The sequence below is a fragment of the Dermacentor silvarum genome, chromosome 3 (assembly GCF_013339745.2).
Source record: "Dermacentor silvarum isolate Dsil-2018 chromosome 3, BIME_Dsil_1.4, whole genome shotgun sequence".
Lineage (NCBI taxonomy): Eukaryota > Metazoa > Arthropoda > Arachnida > Ixodida > Ixodidae > Dermacentor > Dermacentor silvarum.
The window spans coordinates 162790826-162810935 of NC_051156.1; the positions used below are offsets into that span (position 1 = coordinate 162790826).

Genomic DNA, 20110 nt, shown 5'->3' on the forward strand with positions numbered 1-20110 from the left:
CCAGGTTGGCTCCTTTCTGCGTGGGTAGTGATTGTACCGGAGCACATCGGCACCAGCTCTCTGGCAGCCAGTGTGGAAGAAGACGTTGACGATCGTGTGGTTCGCGCTAGGTCGCTTTTCAACGAGCCAGCTTGTTTTAACCGTCAAGCTTTGTCAAGTCTACCTGCCGAATACTCTTGTCACAATATATATAAATACATAATTAGTGACGCGTCACCACACTTTCATACATAAAACGGAGACCCGTCTAGCAAGTCATTCAGGTCATTCTAAGACTGCCTTGGGCAGCTAGACCACCGAAATGAAACAGATTAGACAAACAGCCTGAATACCATGCTCGACCATGTGTGGTGTTTGATACAGCTTCGCTGGACATTCACGTTCGAAAGGCGGGATGGCGGCCAATTTTTTTTTTTTTTTTTTTTTTTTTGGGGGGGGGGGGTCCTAAGGCTTCTGCACCTGCTTTAGAAGAAGCTGCGAGGACATCATTTCATTGTTCTCTTCGCCCATTTTCTGCTCGAGCTCATTGTCTTGGTTATTGATAGACAACATATAATACGATATATATATATATATATATATATATATTGTATTATATATAGAATTTACATTTCTTTCCCTCTATATCTTTAATATTGTGAAAAATGGTATATGAGCTGCCGCTGCACTCGGCATGAAGCCACCTGTAACAATTCTCGCTACCAAAAGCAAAAACATTATTACCACACATATGTGAGAATAATGTTGGCTGCGCATGTACATATTACGTATGCAACAGAATTGTTTCTCTGCAGCTTTAGTGGGGGTAGATAGCACGGAGAAAGTATATAAAAATTTTCCAGGTACCATTCTATGATTTTTTTTTTTTTTTGTCGTAAGGCGTCTGCACCTGCTTTCCAAGAAGCTGTGAGGACTTTAATTCATTTTTCTCATCTCAGCACCCGTTTTCTTTTCTAGCTGATTGTCTAGATTAATTCTGTGCAACATTTAATACTATATATATATATATATATATATATATATAAGGTATATATAGAATTTACATAAATTTCTCTCTATATCTATGATATTGTGAACAATGATAAATATGAGCTGCCGCTGCACTAAGCATGACGCCACCTGTGACAACTGTTTCTACCAGAAAAAAACAAATATTACCATACATATATGAGTATAATGTTGCGTGCGCACATACATATTACGTATGCAACAACATTGTTTCCCTGTAGCTTTAGCAATGGCAGATATTACGGACAAAAGTGTATAAAAGCTTTCCAGGTACCATTTGGTGAGACAAGACGAACACTTACTGTCGCCTAAGGATGTCTGCTTCTAAGATTCTGACTTTCGGTTTCCTAACCGTTTTAGTCTTCCACATGTAAGTACATCATTAAACGACTTTACACTACATAACTGAGAGCTTACTAGCCCATAGTGACTGGCTGCCTATAGACTCAATAATTTCCTTAGCCTTTCAGGATAGTTCACGCACTTTTCAGTATCTATCTATCTATCTATCTATCTATCTATCTATCTATCATTGTCTCAAGCAGTGTTTCCCCCAACCGAAGTCGCAGAGTGGTCCACGTTTTTTTTTATTTTGATAAAGAATCGAACTGCTGTGAAGAGGGAATCGGGTTCTAAGCGTCGCAGCAAATCAACTATTTGAGTTTATGACACAGGGCACGGCCACTGGCAAAAAAAATGAAGGACGCTCAAGCTTCGCCTTTAAGAGTAGAACGAGACAGCGTTATTGGGACCCGTTCGCATGGCATCGTTCGCATACGGCAAGTAGGCTTCATTCACTGCAGCACTGAACGTGGGAAAGCCAGCTTACAAAGACCAAGCTTACACCGATCCCCTTAAAGTCGGCTTCACTTTTAAACTGAAATGAATTGCTGGAAAGACGTTTTTCCAGGGGCAATATAAGTGGTCTTATATTAACTAGACATGCAGCAGCACCAGCAACGCGCGGAACTGTTGTCGACGCCATCGCCGTTATGCCCGCGTTCGCACCGAACGCGCGCGGCGTTGGTGACTTACCAGGGCCTCTGGGGGTGGGTCGGAGGTTTTCGATGAGATCAGAACGGGAAATTCGTCGAGCAGCGTCGGAAGTCGTTACGACCTTCTTGCCTCGCAACTTTTTATATAATTACGCATTTAGAGCCCCAGCTAAACGTCGCCTCCCCTCCCATCCTCCCTCATCCCGTCCCCCCACGGCCTTTCGTGCGACGGAAGAAGTCGCGTTTGCTCTCTCTCTCCCTCTTTCTCTCTCTCTATATATATATATGTATATATATATATGGTGATTGCAAAGGAGGAAAGAGACGCTTAATTCTGCAGCCCATCAGGGAGCACAGTGCAGAACGCGCGTTTGTTCTCCGCCGTGCGTTCGCTCCCCGTGAAAGCGCGCGTTCCTCGCGCCCTTTGCCTCGCACATACAGCGTCCGGCGTGCGGCGACTATTTCACCGCCGTTGACGTCATACGGAACCTCACGGCGACGGTGACGACGACGGCAGAAATCCTCTTTGAGTGTCCATATAATTGCCATCGCAATAAAAAAGGTGCGGCCTGCCGCGTCGAGCGTGCTGCAATGGGAGCAAACGTGACAGCCGTGGTTGCATTGTCGGCGGCTTGTTTCGGCCGAACAGCGCTAGCCATCGGCGATTGAACCCGTCGGCTTGCACGCGTGACGGCGTTCCGAGCCTACATGCAAGCTCTGTTTTCCAGCGCTTGCATGTTGGCTCCTTATCAGCCCCCGACGTGAAACTCCGCGGCGGATCACACCATTTTCGATGTAAGCGGCAGGCCGCACTGGGTATGCGCTGCTCGAAAAGGAACTTCTTGCACGGGAACTTGACTCACTATACTAAGTTTCAGTAGTGTTCTGAAGCACTGCGGAAGCGACAGGCTTCTTTGACCAATCAGGGGGAGGGGGGGGGCGAAGACTACTTAAAGGTGACCTGTGCCCTGCCGTCGGCTAGCAGTGAGCGGGTACAGTGCTGGAGGGGAAACATCTACTAAAGTAGACATAAAAGAGTCGAGGAGGTGGCTGTAAGGCATCACCTGGTAGCCACCCCTCACTAAGCCAAATTAAAAAAAAAAGTTGTTTCCTCCTCCTCCTGCGCACATCGGACTGATGGATTTTGGTTTAGCCTAGCCATTTGCAGCTTCGCTGTAATATTCTTTCCACATTCGCTCTGTCACCAAAATCAGCGTGCTCATTCAAGATAAGTAGAGATACAGAGGTGTGGAGGGTTGCAGAGACGGCGGGAGGGGTGGGTACAAAAAAATTTCGAGGATGCTTAAGCTTCGCCTAGAAGAGTGGAATGCGATTGCATTCAAAAATACATCACTGCTTCTCACGCTTCCCGGCAACTGCAGCTTATGTAACCGTAATGTTTGCCCGAAAAAAGCTGGCGGCAAACGCTATGCACGAAAGCGAGCTTCTTGTTTTTTTTTTTTTTTTTTTTTTTTGATGGTGTTGAAAGAAACCGAGCGGGCCGCGCCGCTCGTACACTAAGACCTCAAACAGCAGCCGGAAAACGCTATCACGTTAACGAGGGTAGTGTTTGAGTTCCCGCGTAAGAGAATTTTGTTCTCTCGTATATTCAAATTACCATCCGACGCTTTCATGTCAGTAGGTTGCGTGTGAGTAGTACTTTGCCAATTTTATGAAGCATTTTACTTCGAGAGATTCAATTAGTTCAGTAACGCCTCTGCGCCGCGCGGATGGCCTGCGTGGATCGGGATGCTTGGTTTGAGTTGATTTTCTTGGCCGGAGACGGCGACGCCGACACAGGCTTTTCTGCGACACGGCACCTTCAACGCTATCTCGTTAAAGAAGCACTCGGCCAGCGTGTCGCACGGGATGGTGGCGCCATCTCTTGATCCCTCTTGCAACGTCCACTTGTACATGGTGCGCTCGCTGACATTCTTAAGCGCAGGTGTTTTCTCAATTATAATTCCTGCACGTTTACCACACTCCATCCGCAGTGTTCCAAGCTTTGTCGACGCCAACTTATTTCTTCCGTTCCCGTAAAAGAGCAGCTTGGAAAGATAGCACGCAAGCGAGTCAGCGGATGTCTTTTTTTTGTGATAGCAATTAAACGGTCACTCTAGGCGCAGTTCAGCCGTCGTCGCCATCGCAGTGAGGTCCCGTTTAAAGTCCAACGGCGATAAAATCGTCGCCGCGCGCCGTATGCTGTATGTGGAAGTAAAAGCCTGCGAGGGTGAGTCGGCGACCGGCTAAATCTCGTGCACGCAAGGGAAGAAAGCGGGGAGGAAGCACGCCGTCTTCCGTCGCGCGCAACGCTCCGGGGGAAAGGTAGCGAGGGAGAGGGGGGTTCTAATCCGGGCGGCAGAGAAAACAGCGCATGGCGGACTGTTTCCCCGAGGCAGATGGCTTTCAACATACAGCGGCTCGCGCGGCCGCCGGCGCTGCCTGAAATAGAGCGCCCCCCCCCCCTCCCCCCCCCCCCTTCCCTATCCTCCCCACGGCACCTTTCGTATTAGGCGGACCCACGTCCTACGTAGCTGTGCATTCGCGGCTTAGTTCGCGTTGATGCGAAATGTAGCACAAAGAAAAATTCGCTCTTCCTCACTCCAGCATTTTGACGGCAAGCTTCCGCGGTCATCCAGTGAGATGTGTTGGAGTTTGCTTTTGCGCGCGTGACACCACGCTTGTTTACTGAGGTAATATGCATGCCTGTGTTTACAATCTTATACTGCCGATAAGTCTAATATCCTCAACTTCCTATAGATGCGCACTAATTTGCTATTGCAATCGATGTTTCGCCTTTCGAACGAAAGTGCGACATTTTTTTGTGCACAACGAAGCGCTACCCAGGAGGGAGTCCTCCGCTGCGATGTGGCTGGGCTCACTGCACGTATAAATTTAGCTACTGTCAAATAATTTATTTCTTTGTACTTTTTACATCCAAAATATTGTGGAGAACTCTATTTTAAGTACCATAAAGAACCTCAATAAATATCTTTTTAGAGAACGAAGTAAAAATTGGAGGACGCTTAAGCTTCACCTTTAAGAGTCTATGGAACGCGATAGCGTTATCGGGCCCCGTTCGCATCGCATTTTTCTTTCAGTGATCTTAACTGCAGCACAGAACGTGAGAAAGCTTGCTTACAAAGACTAAGATTACACTGATCCCCTTAAAGTCCACTCCACTTTTTAACAGAAATGCATTGCTGGGAAGACGTTTTTCCAGGGGCAATATACGTCGTCCTATACTAAAATGTGAAGGCCCTAACACCTTTTTTTATTTTTTTATTAATTGTTTGCTTTTGCTCCGACGCGCGCGCGTGTTCAAAACGCATTAGGCAAGCGAAGTCCCAATTTGACCTGTGGAGGATGCGAGAGCTATCTGGATGGCATTTTGGCACCCGAGCGCGCCGGTGTTGGTATGGTAGAAATGCTGGAAAAAGGGTTTGTGTTTAAGTTTCCGCGTAACAGAATTATATTTTCTCGTACATTCAAATTACAATCCGACGTCACCATGTCTGTAAGTTGTGGTAAAGTCGTACTATACCATTTTTTGGCGGATTTCAATGTGAGAAATTCAATTTTTGTTCACCAAAACCTTGCACCACGTGGAGGGCCGGCGTGGTCGGTGTGGTTCGGGATGATTCGGGTGGTCGGGGTGGTTCGCCGACGCCGATGCCGGATTTTCTGCGACACAGGGCCCTTAAGGCTCTCGATCGCGTTAAAAGTGCGCAATAACCACCCTGCGACCTTCAGATAAGCTTCTAGGAAAACACCTGCCGACAAGACCACTTATGAAGGTCATTTAGTCGTCTAGTAGATTCCGAACTATAGCCCTTCAAATTGCTACGCAAGAGTCTGCACTCTCAAGTCGTGTAGTGTTGGTTCTTCTGTGCAGAGCTACTGAAACAAAGTATATAAGCTATGTTCCACTGGGTATGTGCCTATCTTCAGTGACAGAAGAATCCTTTAATATTTCTCCGGTGCTGGCCGGGATAGAACCCGCGTCATTTAAGGGAAGACAAGCGCCACGCGCGAACGCGCTGCTTGGTGGTGCAGCGTGTCCCGAGGGCGGCGCTGGAGGAGGTTGGAGACCTTCTTTCTCGTATTAGCCCGAGCTTCGTGCGCTTCGCCAGAAATAATAAACTGGCTTTTATTTCTTAATTACTAATTTATTTAAACGTACCGGCCACTTATTGGCCGACCCCCCGCTGAAGGTATGTGCCATAGCATGGCAATTATAATCATCATCATCTTGATGCGATCACCTGAAAGAGCTAGTTGGCGTTCGCATGGTGTGGTAATGCCCGCTTCTTGGCCAATCTCCATCTCTGGGCATGTTACATCTGACCATCCGCTTCTTGGCTAATCCCCCGTAGGGGGTGTATGCCAGTATATAGATAGCATCATCCCAATAATGAACACTAGGACATGTTTATTGACTGTTCCCCCGTTGTGGATTTGTTCGATAGTGTGGAAATGATGGTCACCACGCAGAGATCTTGTGAAATAGATAGGTGGTGGCACGATACCTACCAGCTGCTTATGGGCCAACCAACTGTTGTGGGTATGTGCTTTTGTACGAAAATTATGATAATGATAACCAGCACGTGGACACGCTTCTTGGCCGAAGCCGTGTGGCCGGTAGGTGCCATAGTATGGAACTCATAAGCATAATCAACACACAGCGATCATTTCAAAGAGGTAGTTGGTAGCATGACACTGCATGAAAATCATTATCGTAATTAACAAACGGTTATTTTCTTGGTTGATCCGCCGTTGCTGCTGTGCTGCATACTATGGAAACAAATCATCCTCAACACGCGCAGGGCACCTCAAAGCACTATAGTTGGTCGCACGATAGGTACGATACGAGAAAGTACAGAGGCGAGTGGGCTGGTCCGGATATGGTGCAGTCTAATACGATAGCTCAGAGCGCGAACGGTCAGAACCGAACATCGCATGGGACGCATGTGCCGAACGTTTGGAAGAGCTGGCAGCTTTGCAACCAACAAAAGAAGTATGCGTGCGATTTTGGCCTAATGGTTAGAGCTTCGGACAGCTGCACTGGGTGGCCAAGGAGCAAATTCCACTGTCGGATGCTCATTATTTATTAATGAGTAGGAAGCTATTTGGTGAGAGCCCGACCATCGACCTACCAAAAACGGACCGACCCAGGCGAAAGAATGAGATGGGATGCAAAAAAAACTTCGCTTAAAAAAGTCAACGTTACCAATAGCATGTCCCGCTTTGTATGTGACATGATATCGGGAGTTTCAAAGCACATGTAACCAACGATGCATTTACACGGCAGATAGCTTGCCAGGCACTTCGGGCCGAAGGGTGTCATCAGCCGCCGTTGAGTAAGCGCTAACTTCTAGCCAGCGACTCTACAAGTACTTATAAGTTCCGTGATTTCAAAAATAAAATGAGGCCCTCTTTCTCGATTTGCGTGTTGTTCAGCTCTATCGGGATCTTTGATCGTGACGCATAGACGGCAGGTTTCTCCTGACCACATATGAATTACTGCTCACATATCATCTGTGGATTTATTACATGTCAAAGGCAAGCCATTTTAGGCATCATAGAAGTCTATCAACAGCTTTTTACACAACGATTCTTCGTTATATTTGAATATCTTGTCGCAATGACTGGCCATTTTATAGTTAATCTGGATGGCAAGCTATGGAATGGCTCAAGCAGCGTTGCCAAGTTGGACAGAAACAAAGACGGTAATGTGACCAATAAATGATTTGAGCTGAATTACACCTTGTGGCTAGGGAGCATGCATGATGGCTTCCATCTGGTCTGGCGCCATGTGCAACCCGTTTCTTGCAACTTTGAAACTGAGATAACGAAGTTTGCTCTGAAAGAATGCGCCTTTACTGCATTAGCGTGAATTGCATGTTCTTGTAGGTTTTGAAGCACTTTTTCTGTTCTTTTGTAGAACACACTTTCTGTTCTTTTCTAGCCAAAAATAGGACATAGTCTATGTAACATGCAGTGCCAGGTACTCCTCTCGCGATCTGTATGGTTCATAACAGCTTGGATCATAAATGCAGAACTTTCCACTACGTGCGGCTGTCTTTTAAATCTATGCAAACCAAGTGCGTGTTCACTGTTAAGAGCTGTTGGGCTCATTCGTAAAGCTGAAATTGAAGGCAGGCCTTGGAGAGATCTAGAACGGTGAAAATGGTGCCTCCTCATATTGACACAACAATGCTCCTTTGGTAGAGCAGTGGGTAATGATCCATGTATGTGTGCTTAATCTATGTATGTGTGGTTTAATTCTCAAGGCTCCTTACAGAATCGTCTTTCTTTGGCACGCATGCTAGAGCTGTCGCTCGTTTACTGTGCTTCACTCGATATACGGCGTTATCTCTCTTCAGGTCGCGTAAATCATTTATTGCGATAGCAATTATAATGGACACTTCAAGCGAATTTCTGCCGTCGTCGTCTTCAGCCGTCGCCGTGAGGTACCGTATAAAGGCCAAGGGCGATAAAATCGTCGCCGCGCCCCGTACGTGCGAGTGAAAGCACGCTTGGGACGCGTGCTATCACGGAGAGCGAACTGACGGCGGAGAGCAAACGCGACTTCCGTCACGCGAAAAGCCGTGGGGGTATGGGGGGAGCGAGGGGGGGCTGCGGCACCAAGTGCGTATCTTGCAATCGGGCGCAAGGGGAACTGGTGACTCAGTCTCGCTAGTGAAAGAAGCAAAGCGGTAAGGCAGCGCGCGAGGGAGAGGGGGGCAGCTTCTTCCCTGCCAACAACAGCGATGGTACTTTGCCCGGATGCGGCGGTCGCCCGCAACGTATCTTGAAAGCGATGTCCACACGGCTGTAACCTTCGTATGCACTGTGCATTCGCCGCTCAGTTTCCGTTGAAGCGATAGACGGCACGAACCTTCGCTTGCTGTGCGGCTGCGCTTGCTGCCAGCCTTTTCGCAGTGGTTGTCTGCGGTCATAGAGTGTGATCTAGTCACGTTTGCTTGTGCGCGTTGACACCACGCTTGTTAATTCAGTTAGTAAGCGAATGTGTCCAAGTTTATGCAGCCGATAAAAGTATTATCCCTACTCCAAATCGCTCTCTACTAATTTGCTATCACAATTGATGCTCCGCAATTGAAACGCCGGCCCGAGCCCAGCTCAGGCTGAAGGGGTGGCAGGCCGGGCCGGGCGGGTAACGTAGATTATTTCCGGTCCCGGGCCGGGTTCAGGCCGGGCGCGGTCCTTGCTATAAAACGTTTGGTCGGGCTCGGGCAGGCAGCCCAACGTGGAAACAGGCCCGGGCCGTGCCCGGGCTGAAAAAATCGGCCAGTGCAGTGCTGTAATTTAGGATATACTCCTCTGACATGTAAAGGCGTGCGGAATTTCGTATTTGTTAACGTAATCTCTGACTGCGACAACCAAATCTCTATGCTTTACATAGTTCATGAATAAACAATAAATGGGATAACACAATGAGCAGTGAGCGCGATTATCAAGTGCACAGCTGTATGTACCACACAGAAGAACACAATTTATCTAAATAATCCAAGAAATAAAAAAATGTGTATCAAACACCAGAGATATAGTTCCTGCTAACTCGATTTTAACTTTTTTTCCGATGCTGTGCCGCTCGCTCTCCAAAATTGCTTCCTAAGCAAAATATATTTCCACTGCATTCTGCGTAAATAACGCTTAAGTTCTATTATGCCTAACTTAAGTGGGATATACGAAAACACTGCTGAAAGCACGACTCATCTCACCGCTTTCGAAAAGAGCGCTGGACACTGTCCATTCGGAAGGACCACTTGCTTCGCCTACGCCACAGTTGTACCAATAATACGTCGTACAACGTAAAACCATTCTAATTTCATTCCAACCTTCTGACGTCAAATTTGCGTAACCGTATACGCAATCGTCGGGCGTTGAACCGCAGCGTTGTTAAAACAGTTATGTCCAAAGCGCTCCTCGTTTATAGGCGGTCCCTTTTGTTTGCTTTCAAAGCGAATAGCATTGTCTAAATTTCAGATTTTTTTCCTAATTAATTCGCTGATAAGGCAAGGCGATCGCGTAAAAAGGGATAGGGTTTCGGCGCGTCCGAGCTAGCGAATCGAAGGTAGATAAGTAGGTTACGAGAGTGGCGCAGGTTTCTTCAAATGGTCAGGCTCCCTTGCTTAGCTTGCGGTGGCATGCAAAGTGGAGATAAAAATTCCGCTAAAATAGGTCTTCAGACAAGAAGGGTTGTGAGAGCTACGTCGTATACACCTGCCGAAAGGGTTCGGCTACGTTACACTGCCCTGAAAAAAATGGTTAATCTACTCCGAAAAATCCATTTTCGCCTGCAGCTCCGAGTAGCCACTGCCAGAGCGATTGGCGGGCAACCATTTTTACTCCTGTCGGAAGGGGGTGGTCTACAGGCATTCCGAAAAAAGATTCAGTTTCGCCGGCCATATAAACGCATCTTTAGTGCGTACACGTCACTTGGATGTGGTAAGTTATCGTGGGTTTTAACATCGAAGCTGTTTAAGCCAGCCGCAATTTGTGGTTTGTATCAAGAAATAAAAGAAAATAAACGTTCTTGCTGAGGCGGGATAACCACTAGGCTATACAGCCACTTTTTATCATGGTATTATTACTATTAATGAAATGTATGTACAGGAACTATTTACAATAAGAGCACCAGGTGGACATAAGTAATCACACGTCAACGAGCAGTCCATATAAAGAAAACGTCACACATAGCAACACCGTCCTTCACAACAAAAACTTGAAGAGTGAAGTTAAACACCTAATCAAAAGTGGATACCAATCCGGCTGACATTCTTCTTGGTCGTAAATGTCCTTTAAGTGCGTGATCATCTGAGCGAAATGCAATCTTGAGGAAATTGCTCTTTCTGCATTTCGGTCTTGCATACGAGTTTTCCATGGGCTATGCAGGCCTATCAGTAAAAACATCTCGAATGGTACATCATCACACGGAGCAACAAGATATCGGATACTGTGAGAATTTAGATCAAAATATTTTCCCAAATTTCTATGGATAGCATCCCAAAATAAAATGGCATTTTTACAAACAATAAAACAGTGTTCAATAGTATCAGGCACGCCACAGAGGCGACAGTTTTTTGACGAAACGAAAATATTTGTTTTCTGAAGTCATGTTCTAATGGGCAAGGTTTCAGTGTGCAATTTGTAAAAAAATGTTTTTGTAGAAGGGGAAGTGCCATTTTGCGCACTCTTGCAAGGAAATCACATCCGAGTTTGCAGAACATGCATTTAAGCGAACCATATGGTTGCGTTCGAGCGTCGTCGTCTTCGTCCACAGCTGGCGTGTTCGCACGCTCGTGCTCTGGGAGGTGAAGAAGAGGTTTTGCGCGCTATGCTCGGGAGAGAGATAGAGAAAATGAGAGAGAGAGGCATTTACGGAGCGGGTCTGCTGGAACGCGTTGTCGGCATTGCAACGTGGTGGAACGCGGCGTCGGCTTTGCAACGAAGTGTCGGTGTTGCAAGCTGCGCTCTGCAACGCGCAGTGACGGCCGTAAGTCCGAGACGCGCGGAAAGAAATTATCATCATCATGAGTAATGAGATGAAAAGTTCGCGCGCACTTCCGGAAAATGCTGGGCTACGATCGCTCAGCTTCGCTGTAATATATGCTTGTGGTAGTTTGTACCATGGGGTGCTATAACTTGAAGCTATTGAAATTTGTTTCTATTCAGTTTTGTCATAAACCCTCTACTGTTGCTCAAAAAGTTTCGTACTGCACTCAAATCTGTTCTCCATTGCGCGATGTAAAAAAAAAAAAACACTATACCTTGCACTCGGCCACACAACGAGAAGAAAGTAAACCGAACTTCCAATTTTCCTTAGTCATATCATAAGAAGCTAACAAAAAATGCACGAAGGACTCCAAGTAGAGGTGTCCATGAAAACGCGTACAATGGACATGTCCGGGGCATGGTAGAGGTGTCTATCAGATCTTGTCATGTACTTTTTGCCATTGCTCGTTGGCTTCTTATGATATATTTCACATCATGTGCGATAGTCTCTGTGCTGTTCCTCGCGCTTCCTAGCATGCGGGTTTTCCGGTTTATCTTGCCGACTGCCACCAGGCAATTATTCACATTACATGCTTGCGCCATTTAGCTATGCTAAGCTCCTCGTCTCATAACCTTTCAGTGGATTCCATAACTTCGGGGCGTACGAAGCAATGAAAAAGGGGAGGAGGCGGCTTGCAAGCGCCTTAACCACACAAATTAAAGGAAGATATTTAAAAAGGATAAAGAAGCAATGCGGTCTGTATTTAGGGTGTAGCGTAATCTCCGGTATTGCTTCATCGAACATCTTATGTTTTTGTACTATGTTAAACGTGAACTTCAGTGAAGACTTCCAACAGGACTGCACCCAGTGTCTTAGAGGCAATACACTATTGGCTGCGACTTAACGTGGCGTAGACAAACAGCCTCCCCTACCGCCTTGGTCGAACTACAACGCACAGTCGCAACAACTGTGCCTCTCTGCTATCGATGGAACATAAGGTATTAGACTTACATTGCACAGTAATAAAAGGCTTTTGTACAGGACAATAATGGAAAAGATTTGTGAAAGTCCAGTGGCACTAAGGTGAATAATAATAACTCCGCACTCTCCATCAATGCAACATCAAGCACTCGATCTCCTGATTGGTTAGCTTCAAGCACCTGGCTTCCCCTCAAAAGTCTAGCTGTTATTCGGTCTATCTACATTGTATGATATTTAAAGGGCAGCAGTGATGCCAATACGGCACAACTATTCGGACAAATATGGATATTTAAAGAAAAATGAGGCATGAGATGGGGTTTTTCTTTACTTTAAAGCGGAGCTGTCTTTGTCCCTTCGACTTTTGCACTGCTGGTGCTGCTGGTGCTGCTGCTGCTGGTGCTGCTGCTGTCTTTCACGCCTTGCCGGGAGGGGGGAGGGGGGAGTTTGAGAACATGCACAATGTACATGGCCAGGGCGCGAGGAGAGGTGTCTGAGATCTTTCCAACAAGAACTCCATAAGCGTCCGCCACAATGTCCTCATGGAGCTCCCTGGTCGTCAAAACAATGCCCTCTAGACGGCTGTAAATGTTGCCGAGACCCCTGCAACGACATTGTAGAAGCTGCAACGCTTACTTTTGTACTTACGCGCAACAGCCCAGAGGGGAGACGTATGGTAGGAAGAGGAGACAAAGAATGCGGAAAGCCAACGCCATGCCGAATCGGGGAAATAGCAGCGCTGCTGGTCTTCAGTTCGTGGCAGCGTGCATACATGCGAAGATCGCGGGAAAAGAGAAAGGGGTCATCAGGAATCAGGCCTGTCTTATAAGTCTGTCTCATGGCTTCATATGGCTATCGTTCAAGTCGTGTGGCCTAAGTCCAATTGAGAACTTCAGCAAAAACAATTAGCAGTTTCCCCGAAGCCGAAGCATTGAAAGCGATACGAAGTTTTAGCGGGCAGCCCCGAACTCAACGACCAAACCATGGCCGTCCAGAGTGCCCACGATCGGGCCGTCAAGATCGGCTTGGCGGTCCCTACGTGGGACTAGCCGGGTGGCGCGGGGTCTCCCCTGCGTCTTCTCCGGACCTCAAAAAAGTTATTTCACTCACTCACTCGCGCTCAAGGTGTCGCAGGAAATTGGAAGGATGAGGAGCAGCTCGACCAGCGTTCCAGGAGCCGCAGAATGTTGTGTGAGCTCGACGAGACCGAATAAAAACCATCGAGGATCGTGAGCGCCCAAAGAAAGCAGTAGATTGTTTCAGCCTGATGTTTACTGGCCGTCCGTTCAAAGCAATCTATGCACTACGTTGTGGGTTGTGCACAGCGCTCATGTCCAAAGCGGAAGCCTTGGGCAGTATTCTGTAAGAGTCTACCTAGTGGACTGTCCATTTCTCCATTTCTGCGACCGTTGATTCGCTGCAGCTTGACGTGCAGGAAAGTGCCAGCCAGTCTCCTTCCTGCACGTCAAGCAGCAGCGAATCAACGGTCGCCGAAATGGACAGTCCACTAGACTCTTACAGAATACCGCCTCTGAACGTTTTTATTTTTTGGCTTCGGAAGAGTGGATTTAGCGTTGCGTGTTGGTGCGTTCGCTAGTATTCGTCGCTTTTGCGCCTAAATGCACCGAGCATCTCCGGAGGCCTTTAGGCCCTCCATGCGGTGGCCGCGCATGCGAGCTTATACTGATACAGCACGGCGAAGCCAATGGCGACGGCGCAAGCGCACTTCGTGTGTCCGTATAGCCAGGAAATGCTGGTTCCGCGCGGACGCTATTACCAGGTTTTGGGCGTTGAACACAACTCACATTGTGGAGTTTGGAAGTGCAAGCGTGTCTGACGAGGTGGTTGTAGCGACCGGTAAGCACCTCCCGTGCACCCCTATTATCTCACGCAACGAAACTCGCGAGTCACAAGTCTCTTAGCGGAGTTGGCCGATTAAACAGCGAGTTCTTCTGTAGAAACGCGAATCTTTTGGGCACCCAATGGGGCACATGCTTAAACATTTACATACCGACTCGTTAGCTGTTTTCTTTATATTTACAGGTTCTATTTGGTTCCAGGCCAGTTCTAAAAATAACTATGCGGTTGGTGGCTTAATTACGGCCAAGTGTTCAGCTTGGGTACGGTTCTTGGTTCCGGTTCTGATTTAGTCTACATACTGCCACCAACAGCAAAGGAAAAATCATATTTATATAAAGCAGTAAACTTTCACCGTCTCACTGTGAACTGAGCTGAACGAAGTGCGGATAGTTTCCCACGTGATGTCCTGCTTAATGCACCTTGTGATTACAGATAATTATATTTACGTCATAAAAACATATTACTGTTGCACACATTAGAGCGAGTGTTTGACTGCCCCTGTTTTTGTAAGATGTTTGAATCGTAATAGCTTCCCTCAGTGCGTTAAATTTAGTCAAGTGCATGTGTGTTTTACTCAGGAACAAAGTCTCTGCATGGCCAGGTCTTCCCGGTAGTGAGGGCAAAATGGCGTATTGTGGCGTGCAGGTAAGTGTACTTTTTTGCAATGTGGTCTACTATTACCAAAAAAGAGGGCTCGCGCGTACTCTTTAGCGTATTTTTACACTGCGACAAGACTGCCAAGCAATCAACCTTCACTAGGAAAAGTTAGCTCTTCTAATCCTCATTAGCGCTGCTGAGAAACATGACTCCGTGAGGCATTGCACTTTCTTGTGCAGCCGCTTTTCAAATGGTGAATGGCTCATAAAGCAAGTCGCAGTTTTGCCTGAAAGGCGAAGCATCAATTGCGATAGCAAATTAGCAGATAGTTATACGGAGTAAGCATAGTAGTTATTGTAGCTTTATCAGCTGTATGAACTTGGACACATTCGCTTACCAAGTGCATTAACAAGCATGGTGTCAGCGCGTACAAGAAAACATGAATAGATCACACTTCGGCGACCGCAGACAACCGCTTTCAAAATGCTGGCATGAGCAAGCTCGGCGGCAGCAGCGAGCGTAGGTGCGTGCGGTCGGTCTATCGCTTCAACGGAAACTGGGCGGCGAAAGCACAGCGCATACAAACGTAGGAGCCGTGTGCAGACCGCTTTCAAGATACGGTGCGGGCGACCGCCCGCAGCCGCGCAAAGTACAAGTACGCAGTTGCCTGCAAAGTAGAAGCCGCACCCCCTCCCTCCCGCGCTGTTTTCCCGCAATCCTCCTTTCGCGTGCGAGATTGAGTCACCAGTTGCCCTTGCGCCCGGTCGCAAGGTACGCATTTGCTGCAGAAGCACAACGTCGCCCATCCCCCCACGGCCTTTCGCAAGACGGAAGACGCTGCGTTTGCTCTCCGCCGTGCGTTCGCTCTCCATGAAAGCGCTCGTCCCTCGGGCGCTTTCACTCACACATACAGCATACGGCGCGCGGCGACGATTTTATCGCCCTTGGACTTTATACGGAAACTCACTTTCTGCGCATGATCGAGACGGGTTGAAGTATGATGGTCTGGAAAAATGTGCGATCGGGTGAACGTTGTGTTGGTGTGGTAAAGTGAGTAAAAAGACGATAGACTATGTCGCCTGCGCATCACAAGCGTAGCGAGATTTAGTTCAGCGTTTAGTGATGAAACGATTATGAAACGTGAATAGGATGACGTAACAAAACGCGGGGCTTTGTTCGGTACCGTTTCGAGCATATTAGTAATACCTATCAGGTAAGCCATATAATAGAACCATATTCTAGAGAGGGCCAGATCAATGATTTGAAAACGTGCGGTCTAGTATCTTTAATACCGAAATGCAAGCTTCGTTTAAGGAGGCTGAGCTTCTTGAAAGCCTTATTGGTAATACGCTCGATGTGAGCAGCCCAGGCTATATCGGAATATAACGCCCAGGTACTTAAATGACGTTAATTTTTTGATTACTATCATTTATTTCATAAAAGTTTGAGCATGCAGAAGAAATGTCAGTAAATTTTAGGTGCTTGGTTTTTTGACATTAATTTCCATTTGCCAATTATTGCACCATTTATTTTACCTTGAGAGATTAGATGGTAGTTCTGCGACGTCCGCCGTCCAAGTTACTTTCTTATAAATAATACGATCGTCCACGAAAAACGGATTGACGAACTTGTGTAAGAGGCTATGCCATAAATATATACCAAAAAAGAAGAGGACACAGCACACTCCCTTGCGGCACCCCAGATGTTACTCGTGTCCGATCAGATATGTATTCGTTAGGTTTAACTGACTGACACCGACTGTTTAAAAATTCTTCGATTCAAGCAGTCGAGACACAGGGTACGTATTTTTAACATTATTCGATTATGGGGAACATGGTGAAAGCGTTTGAAAAGTCTGTGAATATGGCATCGATGCAGACGGACATATGTAGTGCTGCGTGTGGGTCTGTCAAAAGTTCGATAAGTTGTGTCAGGCATGATAATTTTTCGCGGAAACCATGCTAGGTGTTGAGAAGTAAAATGTTACGGCTGAGATGACCCATCACCTGTGAATATATGGCCTTACACGAAATGGACGTAAGTGAAATCGGGCAGTAGTTGTTAGGGTGATTGCTGTGGCCAGATTTCAATATAGGTACCACATATGCAGATTTTCAGTCATCCAGTATACAGCCAGAATCAAGGAATTGCTGGAAGATTGAGGCGAGCAGGTTACCTGAATGATGGCAGGTTAATTTAAGTAGTTTGGTGCTCATGCCATCGGGACCGGGACTGGTTTTCTGAGGAAGTCGATTGATGGCGCTAGCTACGCCGTGTTCCGTAATTAGGATTGCTGGGAAAGGTTGCGAAATGGGCAGCTGCGACAGCGACAGCGAATCATTTGGTGGAAGTTCGTTTGTGAATACTTCAATGAAGTGTTTATTAAATTTTTCAGCACAGTGTTCAACCGTTAAAGTGCTGCCGTCTTCCCTCGTCAATACCGGTATTGAGTGGACACTTTTAGGGTTCACGATATTCCAATTTTTTTATTTATTTTTATTTATATTATGATCGTTTTTATTTCATTTATTAGGATACTACAAATCGCCAGAGGGCATTGCTGTAGGGGCGATGTTACAGAGGGGGGTAAACGCGAATAATGGTTGCAAGGTGAACACATCAAGAAACATAGCAAGAGCAAAGAAACCGAAAGCAAACCACCAAGAACGTAGTTTCTGCAAGTCAGGAAAGCACTACGCGCTATCACAAATATGCCGACCTAGCTCATACACAAAATCTTTTTCGTTTGTCGACACCACAGCCTATCTGAGACAGTCTGTTCTATTCTTTAATGCTGCGGGGAAAGAAAGACAACCGGTATACTTTTGCTCGGAAAGAATTTTCGCGAATCTTTCTGTTATGGTCACGTCTTTGTGATACGTAGATGGTTTTAGGAAAACGCGACGATTGATGGCGGAATTATTCCGATCAATTTGATTCAATATCAAGCGTGTCTCAATTGAGCATGTTTTTCAGGGTGGTGACGCTAGTGTTAAACTGATACGAGTTAGTTACAAACTGCGCTGCGTTAGTGTGGATAGCTTCTAACTTATTAGCAAGAGTTACTGACTTGCTACTTACTTACTATTACTTAGTCCTACACTACCGCAGCATATTCCAAGGTTGGGCGAACATTAGAAAAATGTTACACCTATTTTACCTGACGCGATGCTTTCCTGAAGTTTCTTCTCAAAAAGTTAAGCACGCGGCTAGCTTTTACGGCTACGTAGTTTATATGGCTGTTCCAAGTTAGGTTCGACGAAGATATAACTTCTAGGTATTTCGCTTCTCCAGTTATTGCTATTTGCTGACCATTTAAATAGTAGCAGTTTCCCGCTTAGTTTCCTATGGTTTCCCGCTTCCTACAAAACCGGACATGATAACACTTGGAAATATTTATTGTCATATGCCATTTGCGGTACCACGAAGCTTTTTGATCGAGATCTGCCTGTAAGGCAGTGGTGTCTACGTGATTGTTAATGTCCCTATATATCACACAGTCATCGACATATAATCTAAACTTGCATGTAGTGTCTAAATCTATATCATTATTATATTGTCGCGAGAGGAAAAGGCAGGCAGTTAGTTCCGAGCGAACGGCTGTTTACTGTTTCGGCTAAAACAAAAGTGGTCCCAATACGGACCCTTGTGGAACGCCTGACGATGCTAAGACCAAGTCTGATACTTATACGTTAAAAACTACTTTTTGCATCGGTTCGTCAGATAATCTTCTAGCCATTTGAGAATGCATTGTGGGAGGCCAAGGTAGGATAGCTTGAGAAGGAATAAAAAATGTGGAAATGTATCGAAAGTCTTTCGAAAATCCAATATGGTGCAGTCTATCTGTGAGCCGGAGTCAAATGATGAAAAGAGATCGTGGGAAAATTCTATCAGTTGAGTCCCGCAGGAGATTCTAATCCGCATGGTATTCTAATCCATCCGGATTAGAAGTGAGGAAATTGTTTTCCGCTAAGTGATGATAATTGCTCGAATATATTATGTGTTCTAATGTCTTGCGAATACACTAGTTAGTGAAATTCGAAACCAAACTCCGAAAGCCATTTTTATGAACTGGGACTACGTTAGCAGTTTTCCAATGAGATGGTAGCTCTTTCGATGACGTGACAACTGAAATATTATAACAAAACAATTTGCGACAATAGGTGCGCAAGCTTTTAACACAACACATGGAATACCAGCTGGGCCAGTAGCAGAATCTGACTTAAATTCAGATAGTAGTTTCATTGCTCCATCGTAAGATACAGATATATCTGGCATATTCGGCAAACAATAGCTAACTGGCTATAAAACAGGATTATAGGCGGGTGTACAGAAAATGGACTTAAAGTAATTGTTGAAGCATCGTGCTTTTTCTACTTCGTCAGTTGCGTAATCGTTGCCAACAGTTAAGCAGGGAATGGTACCTTTGCCATTTCGTTTAACGAACTTCCACATGTCGTTTGGGTTGCGCTTAAGTTTATCGCTCAGGTTATAGTAAAATGTATCCTTGGCTTTTTTTATTTCTAAATTTATTTCTGCCTGTAGTTGTTCTGCTCTATTCAGCTAATTCGGCGTCCTTACTTCTATTATATCTCCTAATTACCCGAGATCTGCGGTTTAGTAGACATTTAACGTGTTTAGTCAACCATGGCTTGTTTCGCCTCTGTATTCCAGTGAGGATTTTAAATGGAACATGTTTCTCTATGAATGTGTTTTGCGCGTTTTTAAAGAGCTGCCATAAGGCATCAACATTTGTAAATGTACTAGCGGTCTAAAATTCTTCAAAGTCGTCGACAAGGCCTTGTATTATCAAGTAGTAATTGCCTCTGTGGTAAAGATACACTTTTCTAGGTGGAGTAGCCATCGTACAGCGGTTCGTGCACGATATCCGCGCCAGAACCGCGTGATGATCACTGATACCATGGAGCACTAAGACAGATTTCACCATACTGCTGGAGTTAGAGAAAATTAAATCAAGCGTGAAAGCTGTATCTCCGTGCTGTCGTGTTGGGAAATCAACGTACTGGTATAGACCGTTTTTGTTGATGATATTGTTACATTCAAGCGATATTGAAGAGCGGCAGCCAGAAACGGGAAGAATGTCAACCCATTGCACATGGGGCATGTTGAAATCCCCTCCAAGCAAAAATTC

The 20110-nt window shown here is 46.1% G+C and overlaps 1 protein-coding gene across 1 annotated transcript in view; it reads left to right on the top strand.

The window, feature by feature from the left end:
- The first annotated feature begins 1401 nt into the window (after positions 1-1401).
- The window catches only part of LOC119444977 (glutathione hydrolase 1 proenzyme-like), a 624609-nt gene continuing 605900 nt past the window's right edge, over positions 1402-20110 (top strand). The window contains exon 1 of the mRNA XM_037709312.2: positions 1402-1406. The gene's annotated coding sequence lies outside the window, so the exon portion shown is untranslated. The remainder of the gene's footprint in view (positions 1407-20110) is intronic.